This window comes from Mixophyes fleayi, chromosome 1 (genome assembly GCF_038048845.1).
Source record: "Mixophyes fleayi isolate aMixFle1 chromosome 1, aMixFle1.hap1, whole genome shotgun sequence".
Taxonomy (NCBI): domain Eukaryota; kingdom Metazoa; phylum Chordata; class Amphibia; order Anura; family Limnodynastidae; genus Mixophyes; species Mixophyes fleayi.
In genome coordinates, this window is record NC_134402.1 from 399,782,805 (window position 1) to 399,805,741 (window position 22,937).

General features: G+C 39.9%; 1 protein-coding gene across 1 annotated transcript in view; it reads right to left on the bottom strand.

Annotated features, from left to right (window-relative positions):
* ST8SIA4 (ST8 alpha-N-acetyl-neuraminide alpha-2,8-sialyltransferase 4) overlaps positions 1-22,937 on the bottom strand; it is a 135,119-nt gene that overhangs the window by 61,924 nt on the left and 50,258 nt on the right. The window lies entirely within an intron of this gene.

Genomic DNA, 22,937 nt, shown 5'->3' on the forward strand with positions numbered 1-22,937 from the left:
TAGAGTAAAGAGTTTCAAGACAGTGTTCTACTGAAAAACATGTCAAGAGGTCTCTAGTTGCATATTATTAAAACATACTAGTCTCTTAAAATCTACTAAAGTATTAATATGTACCAAATCCTTTTTGCTTTGGGAGATATTTGATAGAAGTTCCGATTCTGCATTTATGCTATTGAGTAAAATCAGATTATTGCTATAAATTTATTTTTTGGTTTGTTTCTGAATGTCTAATAAGAACTAATATTTTATTTGATAAATTGGATAAATAGCAAAGAAGAAATGGAACTGTTTTAGTCAACTCTGTCAATTGAGATATGTGGTATAATTAATTTGGCTAAAGCTATTCATTTGTTTATTATGATTGCCTCCATATGAATATAAATCTCTATGATAAATTTAAAGATTAAATGTTTTTACATAGATTTTTACCCAATTTATAGATTTCTTTATTGCACCAGGCGTATATTGATTGATGTCCAGCAGATCAATTAATCACTGCATTATTATCCTTTATTATTGTTATCCTTAATTTATTAGGCACCACAAGATTTCCGCAGCGCCGTACACAGCACAAACAGTAGACTAAACAAGGTGAAACATTACAAACGGTTAACAAAAAATACCAAAACTTCAGAGACTCCAGGCAGGCTAATGCAGTAAAGACAGAGCAGAAGAACAGGTATGGAGAACAAAGGGAAGAGGGCCCTGCTCAAATGAGCTTACATCCTAAGAAAGGGTAGATAGAACTCAGGCACACAGGGAGCAAGTTGAAGTGGGGAGAGAACAGGGGGGCTGGGAGTAGAGAGGGGGAGAACAGGCGGAGGAGATGAGGGTGTTAGGTGGAAGGTTGGTAAGCCTTTAGTACCAGGTAAGTTTTGAGTGCCCTCTTGGAGGACAGATTGGGAGAAAGACGGATGGAGCGAGGGAGTTGAATCCAGTGAATGGGGGCAGCACGGGAGAAGTCTTGGATTCTGGAGTGGGAAGAGGTGATCAGAGTGGAGGAGAGGCAACGGTCATTGGCCGAGCGCAGGGAGTGGGCAGGGGTGTGAATGGAGAGGAGTTTAGAGATATAGGGGGCAGTAGACTGGGAGAGAGCCTTGTAAGTGACGGTCAGGAGTTTAAAAAGGATACTGTAAGGAATGGGGAGCCAGTGTAGGGCAAGGCAGAGAGGGGATGCAGACAAGTAACGGTGAGAAAGAAGGATGAGGGGGACGAGATGGGAATGGGGAAGGCCGGTAAGAAAGAGGTTGCAATAATCAAGGCGGGAGCTGATGAGTGCGTGCATGATAGTTTTGGTGGCATCTTGGGAGAGGAAGGGCCGGATGCGGGCAATGTTGTGTAGCTGGAAGCGACAGGCTTGGGCAAGGGATTGGATGTGGGGGGGAGAAGGAGAGAGAGGATTCAAGGGTAACGCCCAGGCAGTGGAGTTGGTTGACAGAGGAGATGGTGATATTGTTACCAGTGATAGAGAGGATGTGGTGGGAGGGGAGTCTAGGAGGAGAAAAGACAATGAGTTCAGTTTTGGAGATGTTAATTTTGAGAAAGCGCGAGGACATCCAGGAGGAAATGGCAGAGAGGCAGTCGGATACACAAGAGAGGAGGGTGGAGGAGAGATAAGGCGAGGAGATGTAGAGTTGGATGTCGTCAGCGTAATGTTGATACTGAAAACCAAAGGAGATGAGAGGCCCAGGGAGGAGGCGTAGAGTAAAATAAGTAGAGGGCCAAGAATAGAGCCCTGAGGGACACCTAGAGGGAGAGGGAATGGGGTGGAGGAGGAGCCAGACGTGGATACAGAGAAGGAGCGGTTAGCGAGGTATGAGGTGAGCCAGGTAAGGACAGATCCAGAGAGGCCAAGAAAGAGAAGTGTTTGTGTCAGGAGGGGGTGGTCCACAGTGTCGAAGGCTGCAGAGAGGTCAAGGAGGATGAGCAGGGAGAAGTGACCCTTGGATTTGGCTAAAAGTAGATCATTAGTAATTTTGGCCAGGGCAATTTCTGTGGAGTGGAGGGGGCGGTAACCGGATTGGAGAGGGTCGAGGAGGGAATTGTCCAAGAGGTGTCTAGTGAAGCGGCTACAGACAATCCTCTCAAGTAATTTGGAGGCAATGGGGAGAACTGAGATAGGGCGATAGTTAGCAAGAGAGGTGGGGTCAAGATTAGGTTTTTTGAGGATGGGAGAGATAAGAGCATGTTTAAATGAAGAGGGAACTACACCAGAGGAGAGTGATAGGTTGAAAAGGTGTGCAAGGTAAGAGCGGGCAGTGGGAGAGAGAGAGCGAAGGAGGCGAGAGGGGATAGGGTCGAGAGGACAAGTGGAGGGTGGAGAGGAAAGAATGAGGGAGCTTACTTCTTCACCCGAAGTGGGGCAGAAGGATCACCAGAGTAGGTTGTTGGAGAGAGAATGGATGAGGGGGGCGGGAGAGGGATGGGAGGAGGAGATGTTCAGTCGGATGGTCTCAATTTTGGAGGAGAAAAAAGTGGCGAAGTTGGAAGCGGAGAGGGAAGGCGGGACAGGAGGTGGGGGAGAGAGGAGGGAGTTGAATGTGGCAAAGAGGCGGCGGGGATTGGAGGACTGAGAGGAAATCAGGGACTTAAAGAAGGATTGTTTAGCCAGGGAGAGGGCAGAGCAGAATGAGGTGAATATAGATTTGAAATGAAGGAAGTCGGCCAGGGAGCGAGATTTCCTCCAGAGGCGTTCAGCAGTGCAAGAGCACTTTTGGTGGGAACGGGTGAGTTTGAAGTGCCAGGGTTGGGGAATGAGGCGGTGCTGGCAGATAGAAGAGGCTGGGGCAAAAGCATCCAGGGCACTAGAGAGGGAGAGGTTGTAGAGAGAGGACGCCTGGTCAGGGCAGACCAGGGAGGGACAAGGTGAAAGAAGTGTTTCAAGAGAGGAGGAGAAAGAAATGGGGTCAATAGCCTCAAGGTTGCGCCTAGTGAAGGTAGCTTTAGGCGAGGTGGGAGCAGGGGAGGAGGACAGAGTGAAGGAGAGGAGATGATGGTCAGTGAGTGGGAAGGGAGAGTTGGAGAAGTCAGTGAGATTGCAGAGATGAGAGAAGACAATGTCCAGGGAGTGACCAAGAGAGTGGGTGGGGGAGGAGGTCCACTGAGTGAGGCCTAGGGAGCTGGAAATGGCGAGAAGTTTGATGGTGGCAGAGTCAGAGCAGTTGTCAATAGGGATGTTAAAGTCGCCAAGTATGATGGAGGGGAGGTCGGAGCATACAACATTAGCAGCAAATCTGAGAAGGTATAATTAGGAGTGCTATTTAAGCCAGGTATTTTGAGCACTTAGTGTATCACTTATTAAAATCTCCCTCTAAAGATGTTACTATTAATGTAACATAACACGTAAGGATTGAGGTATTGTACTTTTAAGTAGCTAAAAGTACTTACTCTATGTTTTTACATTTCTACTAAAGGAATCTTTCAAGCTAAACCACAAAGGAATTACTTTCCATAAAGCCATCCAATCCACATTTTGATGGTTTGCAATGATTCTCTACTTTACATGAACAATTAGCCTGGACATTGCCCTTGGGGCTGTTCATCAGTACATCATGAGCACCAAGAAGGGCTCATTATAGGGTGCATAAACCACAGCTGACTTTGACAACTTGATCGCACACTTGCGGACATAATTTCTTTGGAAGTGGCTCATCAAGAGCGGTGAAAGTAAACAAAGTGATATTGCAACATGTCTGCTAACCTGAGACTCCTTTTGGAACAAATCGGGGACCTCCATGATAGCCCACGAAGAACAGAGTCCAGTGTGATTTGAAATGTTAAATACACCTGAGTTTTTTTAAATAAAGCCTCAAGTATACAATACTGTAGAGCTTTATTATTAATTCATTTTGATTGAAACATTCTCTTTATGGTGGTTTCAACAAAACTGGTAATTGATATTGTATCTTGAACTCAAACCTAATGACTGAAGTTTGGTTATTACTATTAATATGGGAAGCTGAAGACTGTTCCCCTTATGATTTAGAAGGGGCTTTCACATCAAAAAATATGGTGATCTTGGTTTTGCAGTCATCTGCTATTGCTTGTAGCATATTTTACACTATATACACTTAATACCTAAAGATTTGATAGGGGTGTCGGCAGTATTGCTATTATAATTATCCATGTCAGTAAGAGACGTTTGCTAATGGAATTTTCATTACTTATGATATTTATGATGTGATTCTGTATGTGTTATTTCCTGGATAGATTGTTATGCTTTTAGTAAAATAAACTGCTGTTGTAGAGCTTTCTGGATTTAAGTGAATTTTCTATGTGTGTTTTTATATCAAGGTGAGGGATCACAACCCCCCTTTCTACACCAGCTGAAGTAATTCATTTTTATTAGCGCCAAAAAATAGCTCTTTAATAGTGGTTTTTTTTTATTACGTAAAATGGAAAATACTTAACTTTACACCCTTGGTGGCATTGGAAAATATCACCACACATTTGTTCTGTTCTCTCTGGGATTATTCATCTAAATATGTTCCTTTTCTTTCATTAGTACGTAACATATGCTAATGTAGTACTGTCGGCATATGTTCTGTAGACTAATAATTCTATTCCTTTAATAAGGCTGGATATCAGAGCTGGTAATCTATTGCTGTGACTTTTAGTTGTCACAATTTTTCAAACTTGTAACATTTTGTAACTTTTAACTTAATTGAGTAATAAAATTTGAGTGCAATAAGTGAAGCATAAAAAGGCAGTTACAACGAATTGAATCAGGCAGTTTATGTGCCACAGTTAATTGATAATTTACAGTGTGTTACAAAATGCAAACCCTTATTACTAATTAAAATGCATGGAACATGTAAATGGCATGAATTATTTTTTTTTTAAATATGCAAAAATAAGCTATTTGTAGAGATGCGAATGGCTGCCATATATATAATATTATATAATATATCACATTCGGGGTAAATGCATCAAGCTGAGAGTTTCCCGGCGGGTTTGAAAAGTGGAGATGTTGCCTATAGCAACCAATCAGATTGTAGCTATCATTTTGTAGAATGTACTAAATAAATGATAGCTAGAATCTGATTGGTTTTTCAAACCCGCCGGAAAACTCTCAGCTTAATACATTGACGTTTTAAAGTACAGGACATCATGCACTTACCTTCGCACACAAAGATGGTGGCTTTTGCAAAGGTACACCAAAGGGTGGCGATATTGCCATGAACACAACAATCTGAGCTAAAAAAGCAAAACCAAAATGGCAGATTTGCACTTTTAATATTTAAATGGATTAAAAAGGGAAGTGATTGGACAAACATGGACGCGTTAACTTCAGTCAAATTTCTGCTTTCTGCACTACCAAACATGATCAATGTACTTTGCCTGCATTTGTACAGACTAAAAAGCAATGCAATTAAAAGAGAATTAAATACTTTACACATTAAACTATATCTTGTTGCTCCCTCATATAGTTTACTAACTAGATCAGGATGAACTGAGCAGCTAACTCCACCTATATTACAAAAACGAACAGCTAGGAATAAAACCAATGAGCTCCATCGGCACAACTTTGCCCCCCGAGCCCCTGGTCCCATCCAGCCCCGCCCTCTCTTGGATTATATAGCTGTAATTTGGTACTGAATGTATATGGAAATATTGTTACTCTGCATTAAAGGTTTCTGCACTATCCCACACATACATCTACTCATGTAACCTCTTAATCAATGTCACATGCCGAGATATCAGATTTTAATTCTCTGTTTCACAGAAAAAGACAAGTGGGAGAGTGCCAAGTATTACACCATTCACCTTTCAGGGTTTGTTTTTAGTAAACCAACAGTGTTGTTGAATTTAATGTATTCATACAAAAAACGATGCATAACTAATGTTAAATGCTAGGTTTAACAGTACTATTAATTTAGTGTGAAAAAGATGATTTTTGCTAAATGCACTGCATTCTGCTTAAAGGTGATTCATATCACTTTCTCCGGCATGAAAATCTTAAGGGGAAGATTTAATAAGAGGCAGTTTTGTATGCGGTTTGGAGGCTGAAAACTCAACCCGCATGCAATGTGTGGCAGTTTGTAAACTCCAAAACTGCCAAACCGGTTGTGAAACAGGCTTAATTAGTTTAAAAATGATATTTTTTTTTAAAAAAAATGTGGTCTGGCTAAACCCAATTTTAGTAAATTTTCCCCAAAATGTCAAGCAAAAATTATCTTAATGCACTTTATCTTCATCTTGGTTTCTCTGATTTTTCTATGGCTCGGACCCGCTTCAATTCCCAGTTCTAGTAGCTATGTTGGTTTTCAATTGCAAAACCCCCACAAAGCTCACTAAATAAACCTGTTTGATCACATATACTAAATAATCAGGCTTGCAGCTTACCAGATAGTTTAAGACTACATGTACCACCACGGCTCTTCAAGCGAGAGTCTGGATAGGAATTCTGGGGTGTATAGTTCTAAAAGGAGAGGCACAGGATACCTACCTCTGCTGTAAGAATTACTGCACATTTCTCAGATTGCAATAATTTGTAACATTGGCATTATAAGAATGTTTTAATAATGTAAATTGCAGCAATTTAAAATGCATTTTAATTTAAGCAATTAAACATATGTATATGTCACTTTAATGTAGTAGATGTGGTTGTACTGGGCAATGCATTAATTATCCTGTTAAATGGTTTATTGATAAGTAATGCTTACTGAATTTGTACTCTCTGCTATCTGTTATTCCCAATGTATATGGATTTTCATCTACTTATGTGCTAATTTAGATTCTTGGTATATTCTACATCATATGCGATATGAGTGCAGGGTAGGATTTATAATGTGCGGGGTCCCTGACTTACATGAGCATATATGTCTCATCAGTAAAGCTAAGGAGTTTAAATAAGACAGGGAATATCCTGTACATGTAGACGTACCTGTTTGTTTCTACTAGTCTGTGAGCTTTAAAAATTATTAGTGTGGTCACAGGGGGCTTTTAGAATAGTTGTCTTGGCAACCAACTGGCTGACAAATCCCGTGATTTTCTTGCTTTAACTGATTCAGAGATTCATGTAACCATAAAATTGTGTTTTGTCTACATTTCTACTCGAAACCCTCCCGGCTATCCCTCAAGGCCTGATTCCTGTAACTTTACCAGTGAGGATAATTGGGACACTTTCTCCACGATATTTATTTTCTACGACTCTTATTCTAGTTTAGATACAAGCAATGACAATTATAGAACAGTAATAGTAGAGAAATAGCTTTGAAGGGCGCAAAGAGACTCATACAATGTGCTACAGTTACACAGCTAACAATATTCCTAACCAGACATTTATCAAAGTCCCATTACAGGGAAACAGGTTATAGCACTCCGAAACGACTCCATGGGTGCTCCTTATTCCTGTAATCCCAAAGTATATGTGCAGGGGCTCAATAAGGCTTCTATACCTTATCTGTGTGGCATTTGTACGCTCTTCCCGTGTTTGCGTGGGTTTCCTCTGGGTGCTCCGGTTTCCTCCCACACTCCAAAAACATACTGGTAGATTAATTGGGCGTTATTAAATTCACCTTAGCCTCTCTCGGTCTGGGGGGGAATTAAATTCTTAGTGGTAATTTTTTTTTAACATTGCGGTAAGTGATTTAAAGGTGGTTTTCACTCATTCTGGAGCACGTTAACTTACCCCTTATTTAAATCTATTTTTAACGCACCGTTTTGTTAGCGAAAACGGTACCATCGCGGACAAGTAGATGATCCATTGAAAGGAGAGGGAGGGAGAAGCGTTAAATGCTATTCATTTATTTTTTAACGCGGCTTGGTATACTCAAATCACCAGTTTTATTTGGCACCTCTCGTGGCTGTGAAAAAAATTAAAAACATAAGAAAACTATTGAAATCATGTAATAATGTAAAAAAAAAAAAATAATTATATTTCTCTGTAATATATAAAATGAAAAAGGTGAGTGTCAATCAGTAGATAATGTCCGTTTTGGCAGAGTCCACTGTCCGAGTGTACATCCACAACAAACAGCTGGGATGCCAGCGATGCTCTGCGTATGCACGCACTGAAGAAATCCAGTCTACCAGCACTTCACTGTTCAACTACATACCGGAGAGGACTTCTCTGTATCAACAGGAAACATCAGGAGCCGATCGCTTCATCGCAAAAGTAAGTCCACAGTCGCCTTACACACGTGAATCCAGCCGATTGAGCTGGTTGCCAAAACGGACATTATCTACTGATTGTGGGAACACAAACTGCTTACTACACCTGCATCTATTATAGGATTTATCTGCACCTAAGGGAGGATTTCCTTCCAGAACTGGAAATCCTACAGCACTATCCGGCTGTTTACACTGGTCATTGACATTATTGACACTTATGCCATTTATTGCTATGGCGACTATTGTGACTCCGTTCACTATGTGATCATATGTATTTTCTCTGATTGTCATTTGTTTTATGGGTCTGGCTAGACCACGTTTTTCTGTTGTGTACCAATAAACACACTATACATTTTATGTTTTAGCGCCGAGGTACTTTCTATTATATCCTATTTTGTCTAGGGATAGGGGTTCCCTATTTCCCTCTGGCTGCTTACATTCCACATCTGTGTTGCCCTATACTTTCTATCTATATAGTTAGTTGTAGCAGTGTAAATGAGTACAAAGGAACTTGGACTCTGGATAGAAGAGAAGAAGCATAGGAGTGGGGGGGGGGGGTAAAAGGGGGGATTATTACTGGCTTTGATTATTGGTTGTGAGTCTCAATCTCATGAATATGGGCAATCCCACAAAGGAAGATTAAGAGATTAAGAAACGAGCTCTTGGGGAAGTATCTAACGTGGTCATCTTTATTTTAAAGTCGCTCATAGGTGTGTCATGAAGTTAAACCCAGGGCAAAAATTATAAAAAACTAGTTTTAATTCATACTAGTTTAGCCAGATAAAGCTATATCAACGAATTTAACTGTTAGGCTTGTCATATGATGGTTTTGTTGCTATGATAAATAAAAACAAACATGACACTGATGCTTCCCCATGGGCTCTTCTTGCTCCCTGCAAGTAACAGAAAAGAGAGATATACAATACATCAACAGTATACATTTCTGTAGTCTATGGGAAGCTGAGGTTGCAGAAGTAATGGGGCCAGACTAATAAAAGGTAAATCCAAGGTAAGTGCATTTAAGACATCAATCTAAAGTATGATTATTGATTATGATTATATTGTATTCTATATAATACAAAATAATTATACACACACACACACACACACACACACACACACACACACACACACACACACACACACAATACTGTGCAAAAGATTAAGGCAGGTGTGGAATAAATGCTGCAAAGTAAGAATGAATTCAAAAATAGAAGTGTTAATAGCTTATTTTTATCAATTAAAAAAATGCAAAGTGAATTAATAGAAGATACATCTAAATCAAATCAATATTTGGTGTGACCACCCTTTGTCTTCAAAACAGCATCTATGCATCAACTATTCTAGGTACACTTGCACATAGTTTTTGAAGGAACTCGGCAGGGAGGTTGTTCCAAACATCTTGGAGAACTAACCACAGATCTTCTGTGGATGTAGTGCTTGCTCAAATCCTTCTGTCACTTCATGCAATCCCAGACAGACTCGATGATGTTGAGATCAGGGCTCTGTGGGAGCCAACTCGTCACTTCCAGGACTCCTTGTTCTTCTTTACAATGAAGAGAATTCTTAAAGACATTGGTTGTATGTTTGGGGTCATTGTCCCGCTGCAGAATAAAATTGGAGCCATTCAGATGCCTCCTTAATAGTATTGCATAATGGATAAGTACCTGCCTGTATTTCTCAGCATTGATGTCACCATTAATCCTCCCCAACTCCATTTGCTGAAATGTAGCCCCAAACTTGCAAGGATCCTCCACCATGCTTTACAGTTGCCTGTAGACACTTATTAATGTATTGCTGTCTGCCAAACTTCAGCGCATGGAGCTACGTCTGATTCAAGCTTTGGGCATCTCAAAGGTACTTGATTTCCTGCCGTATCTCTTGCTCCAGCTACAGGGCTAGTCCAAGTCAGGATTACTAGTGATGATAGTCGCGTATGCATGTTATAACATCTGTTTGCAATTAGGAACAACTCAAGTTAAATTTGGTGCCAGTTTTCTGGCTAAAATGCTGATGGTTTAAAAATGTAAGTTCTGCTTTCTATGGAACACAGATATTTCACATACTGTACAGAAACTGAAATGATGCATCATGAGAACATACGGCAGAGTTTCTGTTAAACAACAACTTCTGACATTTTAAGCAGTGCACTTAAAATAGCGGCAAAGAATGGTCTGTTGATCTCCCATTAACTTTTACTCATATTTGCCTTCTCTCCCGAAATGTCCGGGAGACTCCCGAATTTCTGGCAGTCCTCCCAGACTCCCAGGAGAACACGGCAACCTCCAGGCTCCTAATTGACAATATAGTTAAGTGGCGGAGCTTAGGATACGAATCTTGTGTCACCGTGACCCCACCCCCCCGTTGTACTTGGCCAGAAGCAGTGATGTGACCCCTCGGGCTCCGCCCCCAACACGCCCACCACTCCCGGAGAAGTCCTTGCCAATGTTGGCAAGTATGCTTTTACTTATAGTTATACACTTGATTGTCGGTGTTGTTTTTTTTTTATCTGAAAGATAAGCGCACATACAAAAAATTGAATTTCATTATATTTCTACCAAACCTACAAACACTGCCCTGGAGTTTATTAAAAGTCTATGATGCTTATTTATCTTTATTATTGTATTCTGTTAAGAATCTAGGTGTTATGAAATCTACAAAACCTATTTTCTTTAATAAAGACATATTCTCTCTCTCTCTATCTCTCTGTCTCTATGCTAAACAGAGAAAAGAAGATATGGCAGAGCACATATTGTATATTACTTTTAAACACCATAAATTACATACAAATGAAATACTACATACACTAAATGTAAAAATGAACAGGTTGTTATCTGTAAGCACTTTGAAACTGGAAGAGATCATGTAGCTTCAAGAGGGAGTCTGTTTCAGTCCAGGGACTGTCCAAATCAAATATTCTTCTAAGGGTCATCAATATGCAAGTAACCCAATAAGAACATGTAGTCAAACCAGAACCTCCGCCAAAATAAACAAAAAAGGCCAAAGGTCAGTTATGTATTCTAAATTAATTATTCAACAATTATTATTATTTAAAAGGACGTCTGCTGACAAAGATACATGAATAATTCATCCAGTGGTCACTGGTATCCAAGAACAAACAAACAGCATGCGGGAGGTCCACATACGCTTTTCGTTCTGCGGCTACTTCAAGGGTGTGACCTACCACACCAACATGTCTAAATAAAATAATAACCTTGGTGCGGGATTGGAAAATAAAATATCATATGATGTTTCCTAATCAGATGACCCTATCTCCATCTTGAAAGTGACATTCATATCTACAAAAACTACCATAAAACATTTTAAATAATTATAATTTCACTATCAACGGCTAAGCCTGTGTGAATCTCACTGCACCGTGCCTATTATTGGGATTCCCACGGAAGAACACTTTGAGTACAGATGTGGGTCAGATCGATGTCTATAGAGGGATACATTTTCTCTGCAGTATAGTGCTGCCCGGATGGTGGTTTGCTTACCAACATTCATTGATACTCCTCCTTGTTTGTTTAGCGTTTGGATCAATCTGGATTTATGTTTGATTAATCAACTGGAGACACATACATACATACATACATACATACATACATACATATATATATATATATATATATATATATATATATTTATTTTTTTTTTATTTTTTTTTCATTGGGCTTTATGATTTTTGAGCCCTTTATAAACCAGTCTCTGCTCTTATATTTTCAGATCCATCTCATATCTCCAGTCCTCTTCATAAACCTCCAAGGAGTTTATTCTCAACTATATTTATGTCAGTTTCAATGCATTTCCATCAGGGATCTTTTTTGTGGGGTGTTGTGATTGTTCCATATTAAACTGTTTTATATTTTATGCTAATATTAGCTTATTTTATGTTCATTTCTAGCCGTTTTACCACTTTCTCCCCAGCGCCATTATCCACTTTAGACTAGCAAAAAATACCTCAGCATGGAGGGTCTCTCCACAAACAAGCTTACAATCTAAGAGGTATGGGAAACACTAGATAAATAAAATACCTTAATAGCCATTGTAGAGGTGGGAATACATGTTCTTGGACACAGCGGGTGGGGTACATTTTTACGGTGGCAATAATCTTGACACTATTGATACTGGCCTAAAAATGGTGATTACTATAAAGGGGGACAAGGAGGAAATACAGACCTACCATATAATATACAACATTGCCGACACGCTTGAGACACGGCTGCTATAAATCGTGACTGTAGATAATACAGGCAGCGGGATTCTCGTGACTTAAAATTAACTCACTGAGATTGTCGGTTTCAAAGCAGCAATGGCCGGACCCGCCGCTTGGCATTGCCGCCTTAAAACCGGCAATCTCACTGTGTCCATTTTAAGTGACGAGCATCACACTGCCTGTATTTTTTTTTATAGTTGCGATTTATAGCAGCCATCTTTCAGGCGTATCGGTAATGTCTTATATTGTATATGTCCCCCTTATAGTAATCAGCATTTTTAGGTCTGCATTAATAGTGACGGCATTAATGCCACCAGATACAGCCACTACACTAATTCTTTGCTCCAGGATATTGGTGGATACGGGGTACTGTGCTAGTTCCTGGCTCCGAGCAGTTGATAACCAAATGCAAAACAGACGTTCCTGGCAGTTGGTAATTACAGGTACAGTGTGAGTTTCTGATTTTAGACAGTTGGTAGTACTATGTACAGCAATAGTTCCTAGCTCAGGGCAGTTGGCAATTACAGGCACTGTGCTAGTTTCTTCCTCTCTCTGCCTTGCACCAACACACACATGCACTACATATTTGCCATCAGAATAACCAGTGTTTTTCAGGACATGGACTCAGATGTGTGTGAAAGGTGTGCCACAGGAACATTGGCCCACGTTCACACCAGTATGGACTGGGCTGCTTACTATCTGCTGACTGGATAGGGGGGAGGGTGCAGCAATGCATTTATTACAATTCACTGTCATGTTCCTGGCTAATAAAGCTCATTTTAGATAATAAACTGCTGTCACGTTGCTCTGCTTGTATCTAGGGACTCAGTATTTACCCACACACCATATCCAAATGGTCAGAGATAGGTTTGTTCAGCTGGAAGATGCTACTGGTGATAACAAGTGGTAAAAAGTAAGTTAGGTCAGTGGGTCAGTGATCTGCCTGCCTTACTAGTTTCACAACTTATAGGCGCTTCTACAGATGCTAATCCGGTTAACCTATAAAATAGTGTGTTATATATACATATAATCTTAAAGAAGGCGTAACAAAACAAATAAATAAAAAGAATAAAAAGAGTGAATACATGAACAAATGAATAAACATCAAGATTTAAAACATTTTGTCACATTATGGTGGATTCAATTAATTTTGTGCATATAGTTTTTGATAAATATATTTTAACCAGTTTGGGGGAACAGGTGCCCTCTCCTAGGGTAGATGGTAGTGTACAGCAGCAGAGAAGTCACACAAGTTTGTTTCTCCACAGGTTTGAGAGAGAGCAAGGAAACTGGATAGCAGCTTTTTATCAGTACCTTGCAGGTGCAACTCCTAACTGCCAGCACTTGCTAGCTGGTTGGAAAACCCCAAAAGAGCTTTATAAATGAAGCTCACCCTTCTCCATGTATACCCCAGGAACCCTTATACCAGCTCTTCTTATAGCCGAATACACTCTTTGACAAGCTTTTCGCCACACACAAACAAACAAACAATCTCCCTGGGGTTTAAAAGCATACAAGACAGACAGCTCTATCAAACTTTCCCACAGTCTTCAAATCTTTAGATGCTCTTTGAAAACCCATCTGTTTGTAGAGGTGACCTTATCCCCGATAACACTATTCACATTAATGTACCGTCACAACTGTCCCAACCTCAACTCTGAGCCACATTTGTTCCTCTTGTTTCATCGGTGCCATCTTCCACTTAGAATGTACGCTCTCTAATAGGAAGGTTCCTTCACAGTGGAGGAACTACTGTCGGTGCGGCCAGTGCAAGGCACCGGGACCCATGGAGATATTGGGGCCCACTTCGCTGGTCGAGCCGCCAGCCCCATTGCCTGCCAGCCTCACTGTACCCTAGAGGAGAGGGGCCCAGAAACCATTGCTATCTGTCTGTGTCCCTTTAACAGCAACTGCGACAGTGTAAAGACGTCATGTACATGATGCTGCCAGTGGATTGAAACCTGCAGGATGCCGGAGGAGACAGCCGAAGCCTGCAGAAGAAATAGAGAGGAGCCCTACGGTAAGGTAAGTTAAGTTGAGGGGAGGGGTTTTGTGGAGAATGGCAGAGTGTAAGTAATTGAAAGGGGGGAGGGTCAAACAGGCCCTCATTCTCTGAATATCTGCAGACTTTATAGCCAGCTGAGGGCCTGTATAATGTCTAATAGCATTACGGCACATAAAAGCAACTTCTCCCAACCATCAAAGAACATTTTGGTGATGAACCATGCCTCTTCCAGCATGATGGAGCACCTTGCCATAAGGCAAAAGTAATAACTAAGTGGCTCGGGGATCAAAACATCGACATTTTGAGTCTATGGCCAGGAAACTCCCCAGACCTTAATTCCATTGAGAATTCATTGTGGTCAATCCTCAAGGGGCAGGTGGACAAACAAAACCCACAAATTCTCACAAACCCCAAGCATTGATTAGGCAACAATGGGCGGCCAACAGTCAGTATGTGGCCCAGAAGTTGATTGATAGAATGCCAGGACAAATTGCAGAGGTCTTCAAAAAGGGGCAATACTGCAAATATTGATTCTTTGCATAAATGTAATGAAATTGTCAATAGAAGCCTTTGACACTTATGAAATGCTTGTAATTTTACTTCAATATACTGTAACAACATCTGACAAAAAGGTCTAAAAACACTGAAGCAGCAAACTTTGTGAAAAACAATATTTGTGTCATTCTCAATCCTTTTGCCTATGATTGTATATATCCAGGAAGTTTTTTTCCTAGGGATCCTATGTCAGATACTATAGGTCTGCCAGGAGAACTATAGCATACATCTTGCAAAGATATTTACATTTTGGGCCTGATTCAGAGGGAGAAGTACACCCATTAGTGTATCTTTGGGTTTATTCACACTGCTCATGCTCAGAAAGTGAATGTATGTAACTGCGGCTATTCAGACCTGCAATTTTATGTCTCTTATAACTCCTTATGTCAGTGTGACAGGTGGGGGAGGGGTGTTCTAACAATGTGCAGTAATAGCGTGTTTGAGCAATTGCCTATGGATTCAGACTGGGACATAGTCGCAGCTACAGTTGAAAAATACGTTTTACTTTGGATTGGCAGAGGCAGGTGTAAGTATCAGACAATGATGGTGACGAACTAACAAGCTGCTTGTGACTAGAGGTTTGTAAATGCAACGCAGACACATATTAAGACTTCAGTAGTCGCTCGGCCAAAGATCAGGATTTTCAGAGCTTGTAGTAGGAAGGATTTTTTATTTTTTGTATGCATGTCTGGAAGTTGGTCTGCTGTATTACCCAGGTTATTCAAGTTTAAATGTTGCGTTCGTAACATAATATTTTTTTGTACATGCTCACAAGTGTCTGAGGATTGAGTCTGTTGTCAGGTAGACGCATCTGCTACTCATTCAGACCTGGATGCTTGCTTTCTTCTCTGAATCAGGCCCTTGGTCCCTGAGATGACTCCATCAGCCACTGCACAGTATAGTCTCCACTTGTCTTTTAAAAACTGTAGTAGGAATACTATGTAACTTTTGCTATACATTATCATTTACCAGTTGTCTTTTAATCTCCAAACAATACAGTTTGAATCTAACAGTAACATATGGCTCCCGTTATCAGCATTATCACCACTGTTATCCATATTGTTAATCTCCTTAATAGCTACTTTTGCTTTGTTTCTTAAACTTCCTTTAGTACCAAATTTTGATAATTATCCAAACAATTATTCTTTGATTTTTCGGGGTAAAATCTAGACTGAGGCTCTAAATCTGTTCTTCTCTGTTGTTCCCCGATTGAGTCTAAACTATCAACAAGGGCGCTACTTTCTTCAGTGTCTAACCTGAACAAAGATTGCAATCAGTTAATGTCAGAGTGAGAGCTGCTTTGATCATTTAGATACATTGTTACAGAAAGGAAGTGCTACATTTTTCCTCCACCAGTATATTACACAGAGCTGTTCAATGACAGGATGTCAATCCCTGCATTAATGGAGCTTACAACCCAATTCCCCTTCCACAAGCACATAAACACACACAAATATTACGGGCAATTTAGGGGCATATTTAAGAAAGCACGATAGTGCTTTTACCGGGTAATTAAGGTGCCTCCGTGTCCTCCGCAAATTTATTAAGGGTGCATCGCAGCAGATATCATGGATATCTGCTGCTTTGCACTCCTCTTCGTTTTTGGGAGCAGTCACCATTCAACAGTATGGTGACTGCTCCCAGCTGCAATCAAACAAGTTCAGAAAAAACATTTTTTTCGGAAACTTGTCTTGATAATGTACGCCAGCTGAAGCTGGCGTACATTATCAGAAATGAAAAAACCCAATGCTGTCAGCTCTGCTCCGAAGAGCAGACCTAGACCGTGCATGTGTGGAGGGATCACCTGATCCCTCCCTGTCACTCACCGCTCGCAGAATTGCAGACAGACCGGGATCTTTGTGGAACTGCACATGCGCAATGGAAAGAAGAAGAGGAACGAAGATGACGTGGAGGAGATCCTAGAGACAGCGCGTCCCGAAGAGAGGGGTAAGTGTGATTTTTTTTATCACAGAAACAGCAGTTTTTCGGAACTGCTGTTTCTGTGTTCCATTTTTAATAAATTTGAGAAATAGATCAATCCTTATACATGCGATAAGGATTGATAACTATTTCTCATTTCTGCCGATGAATGATAAATGTGCCCCTTAGTGAGAAACCAAATAAACCGCCGGTATGTTTTTGAGTGCACCCAGAGGAAACTCAAGTGGTGAAAACATACAGAGGCTGAGGTAGAGCTGGACGTATGTCCAACTTCTAAGCACAAAATGCACTTTTTCCATATTGTGCATGCAGAATAAAAGTGTGTACGTATGTAGAGCTAGATAAATCTGTCCTTGGTGTGTCTCTACGCTTAGAGAGGCAGAGCAGGCAGGCAAGGAGCTGGCTAGTATAGGCCAAGTACTGTAAGGGGTTTCCATGCAAGTTACATGTATGTGGCGGTAGCCTTATAGAAGGAGGAAGACCGCTTCCCTCCTTGGTGCCAATGATGATCATAAGCACGGACCTTTCACATGCATTCCAAATAACTATGAAACAAAATGTGACCCAAACCCTGAAAGTAAAGCGATCCCTTGTGTTTTATGGCCTAAGCTTGTTGAAGTATAAACAGCAGCATGCCCTGGCATCCAGGGCCCGCTGGGACCTGCAGCGCACCTTGGCACTCATACTGTAAAAACCATTTGTTATAAATAAACACACCGCCACACACAACTCTCGCTATTCATTTTACTGCTCACCTAATTCATGGGGAGCAGAGACGCCTCTTCTGGGGGGTCCACCAGACAATTCAATAAACTAGACAGCATTGTATGAATATTTACAAAACTCCCACACTCTGACCTTGGAGCGTGGGAACTTGCGCTCTTCGTCCCTCTGATTTGGCCTAAATACTGACTTAGGCTAGCAGCACCAGTGTCAGTTTTCCTTTATTTTTGTTCGGGGCATTTTTTTTTCCCCCCTCCAATTTATTTTAACAGCCTTACATAGATTATATACATCATCCTCATCGCATGGATATTGAAGAATGACATTTGTACCGAATGATAAACTTAAAAAACGTAAAAAACACCTTTAGAGTATCCTGCGCTTTAAGCGTATCTTCCTCCAATATATGCAATTTGCATACTATGCAGCCTTATGGGTATCTTAAAGACATTGAGTTCAACTCTACATCAGGACCACCGACTTCAAAATGATATAGAGCCCTAGTAAGATGTGGACCCTAGTCCCTAGCTTAAATTAAATATAAACAAGTTGCATACATTTTATTTACATGTAAACCTAAAAAGACACATCAAAGTGTTCCGTTATTTGGCCTAAAACTGCAATTTCCACCTTACAAAAAATGTAAAATGTATCATTAATTAATGAATGTAAAACATTGTAACAGGTTTCTTTTCTGTGTATTTAAACCATAGAAAACATATTATACCATGTATAAGAGATCAGGAACAGCCCACTATAAATATTCTATTTGCAAAGTACATTTTGTACAAGAATGTCAAATTATTTTCTTCCTGAAATTTGCTTCTCGATCCCAGCTCTCTCCCTAGGGAAAGTCAGCAGTGAGGACATAATCACAATTGTACACTACAATGTAAAGCACAAAAATCATGTATCAAGAGTTTCCAGTACTTAAATGTCAATGCAGTCATCTCCCGTTTCTTCATCGACTATAATACATAACAACTGTTTGCAGAAGAAAACATATCTTACTATCTGCATATATACGTTTATTTTTTTTTATGTTTTTTATTTTTTTTAATATTTTATTTATTTAACGCTTTCACTGCCAGGTGCTGTGTCAAAGTTGCTCTTCAGGAGATTGCACCATTTTCTGCTTTTACGCACTGCGACTTCTAACATTTCCAGGAATACCAAATATATACCAGATGTTTTGGAATACACATATTTGGAGGTTTGGTCTAATATATATTTAATTATATAAATAGAGCATTGGGTTCAACCAAGGTAGTGCCACCTGATGCAATAACAAAAGACAGTAAAATACAACAAAACAAAAGAAAGGCACTCGGGTCCTCAAATACAACAACAAACCCCAAGTTTCAGCATCAATATTTCCAGAGAAATCAGGCTCCTCTTTCTAGCTTGATGCTGCAAGAACACACTATTGTATTATTATGATGCACTTATACTCACATTAATGGTAATGTGCAGTGCTTAAAGTGTATCAAACTACCCACTGGGCTTCAACTTAGGATACCGAGGGAACATGTGCCAGACACTGAAGGCCTCCCAATTATAATACAGGCTCTGGAGTAGATACGCTGTTGGCCGGTTTAAAGAATAACTCCACTTTAGTTCATATTAAGAAGTTTAGATCTACTTAACCAGAGATGCAAATCGAACTAGAATACACTGCCATATTCAACCATAAACAAAGATCAATGCAGTCTGTGCTTGGCCGCTGGAGTCCTGTTTCTGACGGGCTTAAAAAACTGGGCCCGTCAATAAAAGAGTGGTGGACACAATTCAAACTACCCCAATCCCTATCGAGGCAATATGAAGAGAAGAGCCGTCCATTTCTGCTTTGGACTGTGAAATGGAACGAATAGGTGTTTATTATCTATTTTTCTTCAACAATACAACAAAAGAACATAAAAAAAAAAGAGAATGAAAAAATCAAAACAGGCATAATATATATATATATATATATATATATTATATTATATAATATAAATGTCTAGTGGCGTGTGTTAGTCTGTCTGTGTAAAAAATAAAACCAAGCTGCAGCGCCACCTGCTGGGCGGAGTTATACACTTACCTACTAAATTCTTAGTGTGTGTGGGAAAAAAATTCAGAAAGGGCTGAAATTTGGTATACTAAGATGTTTTTAATTTGTTAATTTAATTTGTTAATTGTTAAAAGTGTTTATAAAGATTTTTAAAATATATATATATATTTCTTGAAGGATAAGTGACAGTTGGGAGTGGTTGGTGGTTGCCGGGGGTGACATTGGGAAGTGGTTGGTGGTTGAGGCTATGGCCCAAATGCATGACAAGAACCTTTTTAACACCTTAAGTAGCTTGATTTGACTAGAATGCATGAGTATCATGCACGGGTTAACTTGTATATATATATATATATATTTATTCTCTATCTCAAAGTTGCACATAGTGTAATATTGATTCTGAAGAGGGTAATGCGAGATAACATGAGAGCATTTGCGCTCATCCTTCTTGTAGCATAATAGGATATAAAGATTTTATAATACACATGGGCCCGATTCATTAAGAAAAATAAAGCACAATCAATAAGTAACTTTGCACCTTGGAGAAACTATGTTGCATTGGAGGGGGAGGTAAATTTAAAATGTTGGGATAGACTTATAGTTGGGGAAGAGCACCTCCTAGATCACCTTTAAATGTCAGGGTAAAAATAAAGCTATCAAGTAATTGTGTGCTACATGAAAAAAACAGCCATGATTTTACTTATGTGCAAAATACTAAACTCATGTGCACCCCTTGCATTACAACATGGTTTTGCCAAGGTTCAATGTTACTCAATTTCTTTGCTTTACTTTCCTTAATGAATCAGGCCCAATGTGTATAATATAGAGAAAAGAAAACAAGAAATATTAAACACATCATCATGAGTGCCTGGGGACTAAATTCATTTCAGAAGATCTCGACATGGAGGGTAAACTATAAGGGGAGTTTAGCCAATTACCCCAAATGTTTTCATATTTTAAAGGACATTTCCTGTTGGTATATACAAAATGTTCATGGCCAACTGTGTCATTTACTAAAGCTGATCCAATCACCCACATATAGGGCCATGGAGACAATCCATTTTCTAGCTATGCAAACCTTGGCTAGCATACAAACATTTATTACATTTTGAAGTACCAGATTATTCATAATTTCCTTCAGTTTAAGGCTAAAGAGGCAAATGTTAGCTGAATATAATGGTATCTTCACCCCAGTTTTGTTGATGCAACAAATAATTCCTGTCCAAAACCGTTTAATGTTAGGACACTGCCACAGGAGATTCCAGAAATAACAACAGAGGGCACCACATTTTGGACATTGGGTATTTTGATCAGGTCTAAACTTGGCCAGTCTGCAAGGAGTGAAGTGCACTCTTAATTTGACCTATATGGATATGAGCAAAGTTGTGGTGGAATGTTGTGAGAATCGCATTTTGTGGCAAAACTGGCAATTTCGTAGAGGTTCCAAATACCTGTGATATAATCTTCGAGTGCCGCTTTTGCTTCACCATTTTACAGTGTGTAAATACATCTGGGACAATTCATTAAGCTATATGGTATGGTTGGATAAGAATAAGGGAGGACAGAAGGCATGAGATCAAATTCCTCCAACGGTGATGTGTTAAATTCTGTATCCTAAAGCCAAAATATTCAGCAGAACAGATTTTAAATAACGTCTCATGTTATAGCTAAAAGGGAATTAGAAAATTCACAACCCTGTAGCCCAGTGATAGGCACCTGGAACATTTCAGGGGTCGCATGGTATGTACCTTTAATCTTCAAAAGGGCCAAACATTACCCTTACTCTCGGTAATAAGATAAAACAATACATTTAATTAAAGAAAGAAACAACTATAAGTAAAAAAATATCAGCAGACATTTAAAAAGGTGTTATAAGCTATAACACATAGTTGCTCTGCTCTCCCGGAATGTATGAATGAATTTTTGGGAGCTGTCCCAGGCACCCGGGAGAGCAGGGCAACCTCCCGCATCGTTGGTGAAGTGGGTGAGTGAAGGTTTATTCGTGTCACCTGCCCCCCCCCCCCCCCCAACCCGCTATAATAGGCCAGATTGGTATTGTATAGCAGAGGGGTGGGGCCTAAAGACGCAGCTGGTGTGGCCATGCCCCAAGACACATCCAACTTTAGCGATCTCCCTGAGGGGTGGTCTCCAAAGTTGACAAGTATGCTATAACAAACAAATATTACAATAAAGCAAGAAGGAGCTGGGGCCACAGGTAAAGGTTTTACAAGCCCATCACTTCTGTAGCCTATACCATTAGCACATTAACTAGACCAGATTAACTTGTAGTCAAGATATGTCTGACTAACCTGTAGTCAAATTAGACAATTAAAACCTTCAATCTGTAGCTGTTCTTAGCATTAAAACAGTCAAACAATAGAAACGGCACCAAAATTCAAGGTGCAACTATTTAAATTAAATTCATACATCCACCTCTGGTTTTTTTTACAATCAGGAAATGTAAAGATAAGCGAACTGGGCTTAACAGCTGAAACCTGTCAGAATTCTCCTTAAACAATGGTCAGGCAGAGGTTGCATGATATATACTTCACACAAGTCAACAGTTCACTAGCTATTTCGCTATAAGATGCCAGATCTTATCTTTTTCTTATAAAATCACTTTTCTTTTGAAAAACACAGACAGTGGTTGTTGTCACACAAATACATGATCACGGTATTGTGATTTTATTAATAATACTTATTATTATTGCTTTAAAAGGTAATATGCCATCAAACATTACCATTTTCTCCAGTGTGTTAAATGCAGGGCAGAGTTATGCTGGTTATTGTTTTGACAAATAAAGGTTTTTCTTCTCATTTTAAAAAATTATTACTTAATGGCTTTTGAAAGCACAAACTTCATTTTCTATAATAGTAAGACTGAACAGCAATCTAAATTTACCCACTGATAACTCTGTAGTAACAGACGTGATAAGAGTCAATTATTGTTTTCCTACCAGCTAGGAGAAATGTGCCATTAAAATTATGGATACAGGCTTTAACACAATAATTAACTAAAGCTTTAGGAAAATTGAACTAATAAAATAAATTAGAAAGAAAAACCTTGGAAAACAGAATTAGCACTGTATTACTATCTCACCCAGGGTGTCACACTTTTTTCAATAATAGCAGAGGCATAACTAGAGAGCTGTGGGCCGCGGTGCAGGGAAGTAGGGGGATGAGGGAAACCGGGCCCACAGCTCGCTATTTCCGCCCCTCTGCATCTGCCCTGCTGCACCAATGGTAGTTCTGCCACTGGACGATAGGTCATACTTGCTTACTTTCGGCAAGTGTCGTCCAGGAGAGGGGCGTGACTAGACGGTGGAAGGGTG